The following is a 10,820-nucleotide window of genomic DNA, read 5'->3' on the forward strand; positions in this document are numbered from 1 at the left end:
TAACTCCCCTTCTTATTGCTGACATTCTTTTTACTAAAGGGGTCTTATGAAGAGATTGAAAGGTCAGACTTTAGATGTAAGAAATAGTGGAAAATGGGAAAAAGAAAGAAAGTTAAGACAGGTAAATGTATTAAGGAGGCAAGTTACTCAATATTTCTCAAAGTGCTGTAAATATCTCCTGCTCATGGACTATGAACCTAAATGACATTTAGTTAAGATGAATAGAGGCATAGAAAAATAGAGAGCTAATAGCAAACTATATTAACCATTGTGCAGTTTTCTCAAGGGCCAGCTGGCGACCACAAGTTTGACACTTAGTTGATTAAATCTTGCTTGTACCCCACTGATATAAAGATTTTGATTAAGTTACCTTCTGTTCTGCTTAGGTGTGGGTAAATAAGGGGACAATTGTAATTTTTAAATATGTATTCGTGACATTCAATGAAATGAAACAGCTTAGAGGAATTGTACTTTAACAAAAAATAACCTTTACTTCAATAGAAATTGCTAAGGCAATTTAAAATGTAAACATGTCCCGCCCAATGCCTCCCAGCTATTGCTTAAAGATATAAAAATAAATCAGACCCTGAGACTTATCAGAGGGAACCTGAACATTGCTTGTGAAGGTTCTTTTCTCATCGCCGGCCCAGGACATCTCCCCTTCCTGCCCTACATCGACATCGACTGCAGCTGGTCTGCGGCATTTCCATCCATCTCCGTTTCCTTTAGGCAGTCAAACACTTCGTGAACATTATTATTTACTTGGTGCTGGGGATGGATCCCAACCCCTTGCCCGTGCTAGTCGTGTTTTCACATTGTGTCAGTTATGGGGAGCTAACTAGGGTCCTAGAGTGTAACGTGGCTGACGTGGCAGATGGTTACAGAAGTGACCACCTGTTTACTAGAAGAAATTGCCCTTTGTGAAACCTCTACAGGCATTATTTTTAGGGACTGGAGTGCGTACTCTGGAAACCCTAAAACTCCATGAAACTTTGCTCACCCCAGCAACCAAGGCTAAGATCCCCATTGGCTTAGAGCCCCACGAAAATGGGCAGAGCAAAGACACCATCCCGAGAAACTCTTCCAGCTCTCTCTGCCAGGCAACTTGATTGACAGCTTTGTCCCTGCCTTTGCAATATAAGTAAACCTCTGCTTTGCACTGCTTTCATCTTCTGACATCTTCATTCTGTGGCAGATGGCCTCTTCCTCTCCACTCGGGGGATCATGGGTTTTGAGTCAACCTGGCTCTGCTCATGCATTCCTTGCCTGAGTGAGGCCAAGAACTCAGAGAAATCAGAGGGCCTTTGCACCAGAAGGAAGGGACAAGAAGAAAAAGAATAGAAGGGAAAAAAGTGGAAACAGCTTTTTGTAAATAAGGAGGGGCAGAGGGGTTGAAGGGAGGGAAGGGGAATGGGAAAAAAAGCAAGATAAATGGTGTACAGGTACAAATTTCCTATGATGAGTATTATGTGTATCTTTTTTTTTTTTTTTTTTTTTTTGGTACCGGGGATCGAACTTGGGACCTTGCCCTTGCAAGGCAGGTGCCGGAACCACTGAGCTAAATCCCCGGCCCAAGTATTATGTATATCTAAAATGTACCAATAAATATTTTGCTAAAAAAAACCAAGGTAAATGTAAATGTTACTTTTGTGGCTTGCTGACCTATACCCCCACACTGTTTTTCAGGGTTTTTTTGTTTTGTTTTGTTTTTGCAGTACCGGAGATCGAACTCAGGACCTTGTGCTTCTGAGGCAGGTGTGATGCCACTGAGCTAAATCCCCGGCCCTGTTTTTCGGTTTTTGAGACGGTCTCACCGAGTAGCCCAGGCTGGCCCCGAACTCATGATAATCGTCCTGCCCGAGCCTCCCAAGTGCTGGGATCACAGGCATGTGCCAGCACACCTGGCCTTACAGCCCCACACTGCACTATTCCTTCTCACTAGATACACAGGACTTCAGCCCCAAGAAGAGGCAGAGCAGAGCAAAGGGGATGGAGCCCAGGTGTGGACTTAGGCCCTCTACCGGTTGTAACCCAGGGGAGATTTCTTTGAAGTTCTCTTCAGGCTCAGTTTCTCCCTGCTTTGAGGCAAAAGCACACTTACCCCCAGTGTTGTCCTGAGACGTGTATAACATCTCAGGAAGGTCAGGTCAGCGTAATACTGTTTCCTAGGCAAAATGCACCCCCAAATTTTTTTTTTTTGGTACCAGAGATCGAACTCCAGACCTTGCGCTTTCAAGGCGGGCGCTGGAACCACTGAGCTAAATCCCTGGCCCAACCTCAAAATTTTTAAATGAAGCCCTTCCTTATCACAGTTACTTTGTGTTTTTTTTGAGACGGGCTCACTATGCAGTTCAGGCCACCATACCTGGCCTGCTGGTTTAAACAGAGCAGGCCTTTTATATATCTTCACTCTTAGCAGAGTGACTTTCTGATTCTCACAGTATCTTGGAAGTACCTTTTATTTATTTATTTTTTTGGTACCAGGGATGGAACTCAGGACCTTGCGCTTGTGAGGCAGGCGCTGGAAGCACTGAGCTAAATCCCCAGCCCTGGAAGTAAGCTTTTAGACAGTAAAGGGTTTGCCTAGGATGCAGCCCTGGGTTTGATCCATGGCGTGGAGTGGGGTGAGCACAGGCACAGAGGAAATCTGTCACTCTGAGTGTTACAGTCAGGGTTTTGGCAAAGGAATATATGAATTACAGGACACATAGTTTATAGGTTTATTTTATATTTATCCAAAAAATCAAATGCAAAGGAGTGCAAGAGATAAGCCCCAGACTAGAGGCCCCAAGAATCCAGCCGAGGGCCTGAATCCCACAGCAATGTCCCGTACAAGTGCAGCTGAAGGCCTAGAGTCCAAGGCAATGTCCTCCACGAGTCCAGCCAGTGACCTAGAGCCCACGGCAATGTCTCATACTTGTCCATATTTCGGATCTGGACTCTGAAGGCCCAAAGGCCAGTGGTGGAAACCAGAAAACCTATGCTGGTGGGATGAAGGATTTGTGCTACCAGGCTGAGGGATCCACATCGCAACCAGGAAGTGATGCTCACGATGAAGATCAGCGCTCCCCTGATGGAAACAGCAGTCATTTCCAGATAGTGAGGCCCGAGCTCCTCCGATGAGAACAGCCTAGTGCGCATCAGGAAAATCATCCGCAGCAAGCTTCTAGAAAGTCAACAGCCCCCGATCTTCCCCTCCAGTTCCCTTTTTATGGCTATTGGTAACAATCCTCAGGTGGATCCTCCATGCCCAGACCACGTTGACTCAGTTCAGCTGGGCATTCCAAGTGGACCATTAGTTAATCCACCACAGTGAATGACCTCTGCTTAAAACCTCCTACAGGCCTCCCTCTTTTTTTGAGGCAGTCTCCCTACTTAGTTCAGGTTGGCCTCGAACTTGCAGCAATGCTCCTGTCTCAGCCTCCTGAGTGCTGAAATTACAGGCTTGCGCCACCACAGCCCACTAGAACCTAGCATATTATATGACCTGGAGTTAAAGTCAAGCAGCTTTACTTCCACACTTTGTGGGTTGAGGCAATTACAAATTCCTGCCCATGTTATAGGGAAAGGGAATTAGATTGAATGCCTTCAAAATTCTATGGGACAACAGAAAAAACAACTGATCAGGTTCTGTATTTAACTTTCAGAATAACTATACCCAAGGGCCAGGGATTTAGCTCAGTGGTTCCAGTGCCTGCCTTGCAAGCACAAGGTCCCGAGTTCAATCCCTGGTACCAAAAAAACAGAATAACTATACCCAGGCACAGTGGCACACACCTATAATCCCAGCACAAAGAGGCAAGGCAGGTTTAAGGTCAGCCTGGACAACATAGCAAGACCCTGCCTCAAAATAAAAAGGTAGCGGGCTTTGGGTGCAGCTCATTGATAGAGCACTCACCAGTAAGCATGAGTCCCTCCTTGAGTTCAGTCCCCAGCACTGAGGAAATAAACTCGTGCTGGGATGTAACTCAATGGTACCACACCTGCCTGGCAAGTGCAAGGTCCTGAGTTTGGTCCCTGGTACCGAGAAAAAAATAAAACAAAACTGAGATTCTATAATAGCAGCTCCCAAATTATTAGATATAATTACTCAGCTTATGCACAGGAAATCTAGAATGAAGATGTTCAGCATGTCTAGATCTTGTTGTTTGTTTGTATATTTGGAGGTAAATTTTTTTCCAGTATTGGGGATTGAACCCAGGACCTTCACACAGAGCTACATGGCTAGCCTTCTCATTTGATACTGGGTCTCAGTCACTAAAGGCTGGACTAACTTGTGTTCCTCCTGTCTCAGCCTTCCAGTGCTGGGATTACAGACACATACCACCAGGCCTATAATGGAGGTAGATTTTTTTTTTTTTGGTACTGGGGATTGAACTCGGGTCCTTGCGCTTGCAAGGCAGGCAGCAGAACCACGGAGGTAAATCCCCGGCCCAAAGGTGGATTCTTACATGTGAGACCTTTTTTTTTTCTTTGCAGAATCAAGGGAATGATGAGTTTGCAATTCTGTGGGCCTCAGTGAGGAGGAAGGGTGGTACATATTTACTAAAGGTTGCTTCTACTTCAAGTGTTGGGGACTGGGTGTGGCTTATCTTCACAGATCCAGTGGGAAGTTCGGTGGCTGGAGCTGGTGTGGTTTCACACATGGTTTTGGAACTGAATGTATGATTCACACAAGGGTGGAGAAAATAATCAAAAGGCAGGAAACACCTTTTGGTAACTTTGTTTGTTCTTAGGGATAACAAATGCTGGGGCCAGGGATTTAGCTCAGTGGTTCTGCCACCTGCTCTGCAAGCGCAAGGACCTGAGGTCGATCCCCGATACCAAAAAAAAAAGGAATAACAAATACTGGGGATGTAGCTCAGTGGCACCACACCTGCCTTTCAGGTGCAAGGTCCTGAGTTCAATTCCTGATACAAAAAAAAAAAGAAAAGAAATAACAAATGAGTCCCCATGTGTTCCCACAAAAGGGCTGGAAAGGACCAAGCATGAACAACAGGGTCCCTTCTATGCCTTGCCTTCTATGACCTGGCAACACGGTTAGGTTTGGTACCTGGGATGAAATCCCTTCACTGCAAATGAATCCACTGCAAAAGAGATTTCAGTTGAAGCACAGCATTCTAAACCCAGTAAGAGCCATGTGGAACATGACAGCATTCCAGCAGGACACACCCTGACACAGGAAGTCCTGCACACTGAGGCACGTCCTGTGTGACAGTGATGGAGGTGGGAAACGGGAGGGCAGGGAAGGACAGGCTGTATAGAAACTCTTCTCCCCACCACCCAGGACCCATTTCCTCCAGGGATTCTTGGCTGGTATCCACAGAAACCACTGAGGGCAACAGGTCCCCAGGTCCCCAGACAGGCCCAAGAATGGCTCCAAGCTAATGTACAAAGCCCATCATTTGCAGCTCAGAGAAAAGCAAGGGGACTTTGGGGACCTTCTTGTGCAAAGCAGCAGCCACACACACACACACACACACACACACACACACACACGGACACCATGTATCCACAGGCGTCTGATGAGGCTGTTTGTATTCTTTCATCAGGAAGAGGACAGGGAACTCCTGAGGATTCTCCTGGTCCTGCTTTTTATACTGGATAATGAAGACAACAAAACTTCACAGTTCAACGGTCCTGACTTGCTCCCTTGTGGGCATGGAGGCCTCTAGGACACTGTTTTCGGTCTGCAGGCAATGCCTAGTGCACACTGCTCCCAGAATGGAGACCTATGACAGGTCCCCCAAGTCAGACCCCCACCCAAGCAGACCCGGTACCCACATCCACAGGAGCACAGAGGTAACAAGAAGCCAGCAGCCGCCCTGCTGCTCTCACCAAGCCCTGTTTATCAGCCAGCCCCAGGCCCATCACCCATGGGACTCTAAAATCTTTCACCCTCTCGACCAGTGCCCCCTCCCCTCCCTAAAATGTCCCATATAACCACAAGCACCCTACTCTCAGTGCCAACGGCCTTCTCGCCCTTGGCCCATCTGCACCCAGATGGCAATAAACTCATTGCATGTTGCTTAGACTTTGCCTGCCTCAGTGGTCTCAATTGTGCCTGGTCTGACCTCATAGCCTGCTTCAGAAAAGAGCACTGGAATTGTGCAGGCTTGTGCTGCTGGGAAAGTAAAGTAGGAAGGAACCTTGAAAACATGCAGAACCAACCCACATTTTTATAGGTGAGGCAACCAGAGCTCAAACAAAAAAGCATTAGCAGCTGACTAGAGGTAGAGTCAAGAATTCTGACTCTATCCAGATGCAGTGGTGCACTCCTATAATCGCAGTACTTGAGAGGTTGAGTCAAGAAGATTGCCACAAGTTGAAGGCCAGCCTGGGGTACATAGTGAGTTCAAGGCCAGCACAAACTACATAGGAAACCCTGTCTTGAAAAAAGAAAAAAATAATTGGGAGGCTGTGGTAGGAGGATTGCAAGTTCAAGCCCAGCCTGGACAATTTATAGATATAAGCCAGGTGTAGTGATGCATTTCTGGTGTAGGGGCATCTGAGACAGGAGGATCACTGTGAGTTCCAGTACCTAGTGAGTTCAAGGCCAGTCTGAGCTACATAGAAAACCTATCTAAATGAATGAATGAATGAATGCTGGATGTGTAGCTCAGTGGTAGAGTGCACTGGGTTCAATTCTCCTGTACTACTGTTGTAGATAGGTAAGTTAATTAGATATCTTGTAGGCAGTTAGACAGGGCCAGCCTAAAAGGAGCCAACATGGAGGACAGTGAAGACACCTTCATTGAAGGCCAGGATTGTAACACGAGAAACTACCATACTCTCATGGTTCCCCTAAGGATGAATACCGGTGATTGACATTCTAAATAGGTATCAATCACCAGGAAAGATCCCAGACTGAAAATCCTTGTACACTTGCTGCGTGACTTGCTTCCCCATTGGATCCTCATTTAATCAATATTACCTGGGTGACTGTACTTGTCCTAATCTTTCCACCCTTTAACTTTGAGTCTATGAGTTTCCTTTTTAATTAAGCATGTTTCTTGTATGCACCATATTGTTGGATTTTGCTTCTTGACCCATTCTGCCAGTCTATTTCTTTTGATTGGTGAACTGAGACCATTAACGTTGATGGTTATAACTGAAACGTATTGACTTGTCATTGCCATGACTTTTTCTTTTTGTTGGGTTCTCCCCCTTTACATTTAATTTCTTGTCATGCCAGGCTGGGTTCATTCTGCTTTGCTTCCTGGGGTTGTGATCCTCAGTGTCTGTTCCTAGGCTATTGTGTAAAATTCTTTGGAGCGCTGGTTTGGTATACACGAAGTTCCTAAGGTGCTCTTTGTCATGAAAGTATCTTATTTCTCCATCCATTTTGAAAGGTAGTTTTGCAGGGTACATCAATCTGGGTTGGAGGCTGTTTTCTTTTAGGGCTTGGAATACGTCACTCCAAGCTCTTCTTGCCTTGAGGGTTTGTGTTGAGAAGTCTGCTGTGATTCTGATGGGCTTTCCTTTGTATGTGATTTGTTTCTTTTCTCTGACTACTTGGAGAACTTTGTTCTTCTGTTGAGTTTCTGGAATCTTAACAATTACATGCCTATGTGTAGATTTTTTTTTATCAAGGCTATTTGGAGTCCTATATGCCTCACTTATCTGTATGTCAAGCTCTTTTCCCATGCTTGGGAAGTTTTCTGCCATTATTTCTGTGAAGAGATTTTTTATGTCATCTGCACTCTCTCCTGTTTCTTCAGTGAGCCCAATCAGTCTTATGTTATTCTTTTTTGCATCATCTAGCAGCTGCTGGATTGATTTCTCATGTTCCCTTATAATTTTGAAGCAATTTTTCTTTTCCTGGTCACTAATTGCAATCTTATCTTCTATATCTGAAATTCTGTCCTCACATTGGCTCATTCTGCTGTGTAGACTTTCAATGGAGTTTTTCATGTCCTGGAAATCCATTTGCATCTGTTTTATGGATTCCATTTGTTTCTTATGTTGGGATTCCATCATGTTCCTCAGCTCCTCTCTAGATTTATTAATCACGTCTTGCACTAAGGGCACAATTTCTCCTGTTATCTGAGAAATTCTTTCTGATTTCATTTTTTCCAGATCCCCTTTTGTTGCCAGTTCAGTGGGTCCAGGTGGTTGAGTATCAGAGGGTTCCATCTCAGTTCCCTTTGGGGTTGCTGTAGGCGATCTGGAAGTCTGGTTTTGAGACTTATTTATGTGTTTTCTCATTTCGACTGGGGCGGGGGGCTGTTAGCGCCTGCACGGATTACCTCCTCTGAGCTGGGAGAGGTGGGACAGGGGCTGGGAGCAGCGGTAGGGATGGTGACCCAAACGCCCTTTCCTGTGGGCTGGGAGCAGCCAGAGGGATGGTGGCCGGGAAACCCCTTCCTCTGGACCAGGAGCAGTGGGATGGTGGCTCAGAAGCCCCTCCCTCTGGGCCGGGAGCGGTGGGAGGGATGGTGGCCCGGAAGCCCCTTCCTCTGGGCCAGGAGCAGCGGGACAGAAGGTGGCCCAAAAGCCCTTTCCTCTGGGCTGGGAGCAGCGGGAGGGATGGTGACCGGGAAGCCCCTTCCTCTGGACAAGGAGCAGTGGGACGACGGCTCAGAAGCCCCTACCTCTGGGCCAGGAACAGTGGGACTCAGTACCTTGTTCTGGTGGTCTGGTGTCCTCTGCGCCTTGGTAATGTGGAATCAGGTGGCTGCCTGTCTGCAGTGGGGTGATTCGGTGTCTTCCGCGTGACTCAGGACCTCGGTAGGGCGTGCACAGACCTGCCTGTCTGCAGCGGGCTGATTCGGCGTCTTCCGCGTGACTCAGGACCTCGGTAGGGCGTGCACAGACCTGCCTGTCTGCAGCGGGCTGATTCGGCGTCTTCCGTGTGACCACTTGTCCTAATCTTACTGATCATAGTTTTGTCCACCTTATGATTTCCCATTGGATCAATATTATCTAAGCAACTGTACTTGTAATCTTACTGGTTGACTCTAGTTTTGTCCCACATCGAAACTGCCTCATCTCGTGGCTTTGTTCCATAAAACACCTTGGAGATGCAGAGTGAGCAGGCAACCCATTTTCTGGTCTCCCTACTGTCGCTCTTATACAGAAACTATCTTTCTCTCAAATTTTCCTACTCTCTTTTTTTTTTTTTTGGTACTGGGTAATGAACTCAGAACCTTGCACTTTTGAGGCAGGCAGCGGCACCACTGAACTAAATCCCAGCCCCAAATTTTTCTACTTTTAACCTCTGTTGTTCCTAGAATTCATTCTTCGATTTTAGAGAACACGAACTCCCATGTTAGATATCTAGCAGGTTTAGGAATTGCATCTATTCCCCCTATATTACTACCACACACAACAAAATATTTTGATGACTGAGTTTTCCTAGATCTCCTTAAATATTGCACCAGAGGTAAAATGTAAGAGCCCTGTGTATTCCCCACCCCTTTTCCTCCTTTGTAATCCTTTTGGTTATTTATCACTTAAAAAGTTCTTAGCCTTTTGACAATATCTCTTCTCTGTTTCATCAGATATATATGTATGTACCGGGGATCGAACTCAGGACCTTCCACTTTTGAGGCAGGCGGTGGCACCACTGAGCTAAATCTCCAGCCCTCACTTACAGAAATTTGAACTTTCTGCTGTTCTGTTTCATACCTTTAACGTTTTTGTTTTTATGGTACTGGGGATCGAACTTGGGACCTTGTGCTTGCAAGGCAGGCGGTGGCACCACTGAGCTAAATCCCCAGCCCCCATACCTATAAAGTTTAAAGGTAAAACCGTTAAGCTTTCCTGTCTTGACCATTTCATAATTCCACGAATGCTATCTCCTTATCAGCCTTACCCTACCTAGCTCCTGCCAAAGCTCTAGCTCCGAGGAAGCAAACTGATTACTTCCCCACTACCTGTCCCTGAGGAGCAGGCGTGACTCAGGGCATTAACATAGGCAAGTGCCTTCTATGCCCCCCCCCCCCCCCCCCGCCAAGTGCTGACTCTGAACCTCGAAAAAGGAGAAAGGGCCAGGGGTTTAACTAAGTGGCGATGTGCCTGTCTCGAAAGCATAAGGTGCCGAGTTCGATCCCTGGTGAAAGAGAGAGCGCGGGAGGGAGAGGAGAGAGAGAGGGAGGGAGGGAGGGGAGGGGAGAGAGGGAGAAGGAGGGGGGGAGAGAGGGGGGAGGGAGGGAAGAGGAGGGGGGAGAGGGAGGGGGAGGGGGGAGGGAGGGGGGAGGGAGAGAGAGAGACAGACAGACACAGGAGAAAGTAGTTAATTTCCAAGGAGCAAATCTCCCTGCTGGAGTCACAGTGACTCAGCAGAATCTGACCCTAACTCAGCTCCACCCTGTTCTTTGCCCTATTCCGTGCCAAGGCGCTTTGCCAGGGCTGGGAGAGGCCAGGTGGGCATAGTTAACAGAGACGGGCCTCCAGTTGAAACTTGTCCTTTGTGACCCCAGTGATAAGGTAACCCGAGGCACGAGACCACCAGAGCAGGCAAAAATGAAGCAACAAGCGAGGTTTTATTTTCAGCCTGGGTGCCGGAGGGTCAAAGGCGACAGGACTTGACGGGGAGGGAGTGCATGGGTGAGGTGAAACTTTGTAGGGGAGTTTGGGGAGGGGATGGGTACTCCACGGAGGAGTGGGAAATTTTTGTCTTGGGGCAGAGGAGGTCTTGTGGTTTGGTAGGGGACGCGGATGCCGTTTATCTTGAGCCCTTGTCTTGGCTGTTATCTTTCGCACCTTGCAGGGAGTTTTTCTTTTCTTTTTCCTGGGCAGGTCTGACACCCAGGGGTCCCAGGACAGAGAGCAGATGGGCTTGCCTCCCACCCCCATTCAGGTCTTTGAGGCTGCAC

This window comes from Heterocephalus glaber, unplaced genomic scaffold, assembly GCF_053883595.1.
Source record: "Heterocephalus glaber isolate CG9 unplaced genomic scaffold, H.glaber_assembly_v1.0 deba00000071, whole genome shotgun sequence".
Classification (NCBI taxonomy): domain Eukaryota; kingdom Metazoa; phylum Chordata; class Mammalia; order Rodentia; family Bathyergidae; genus Heterocephalus; species Heterocephalus glaber.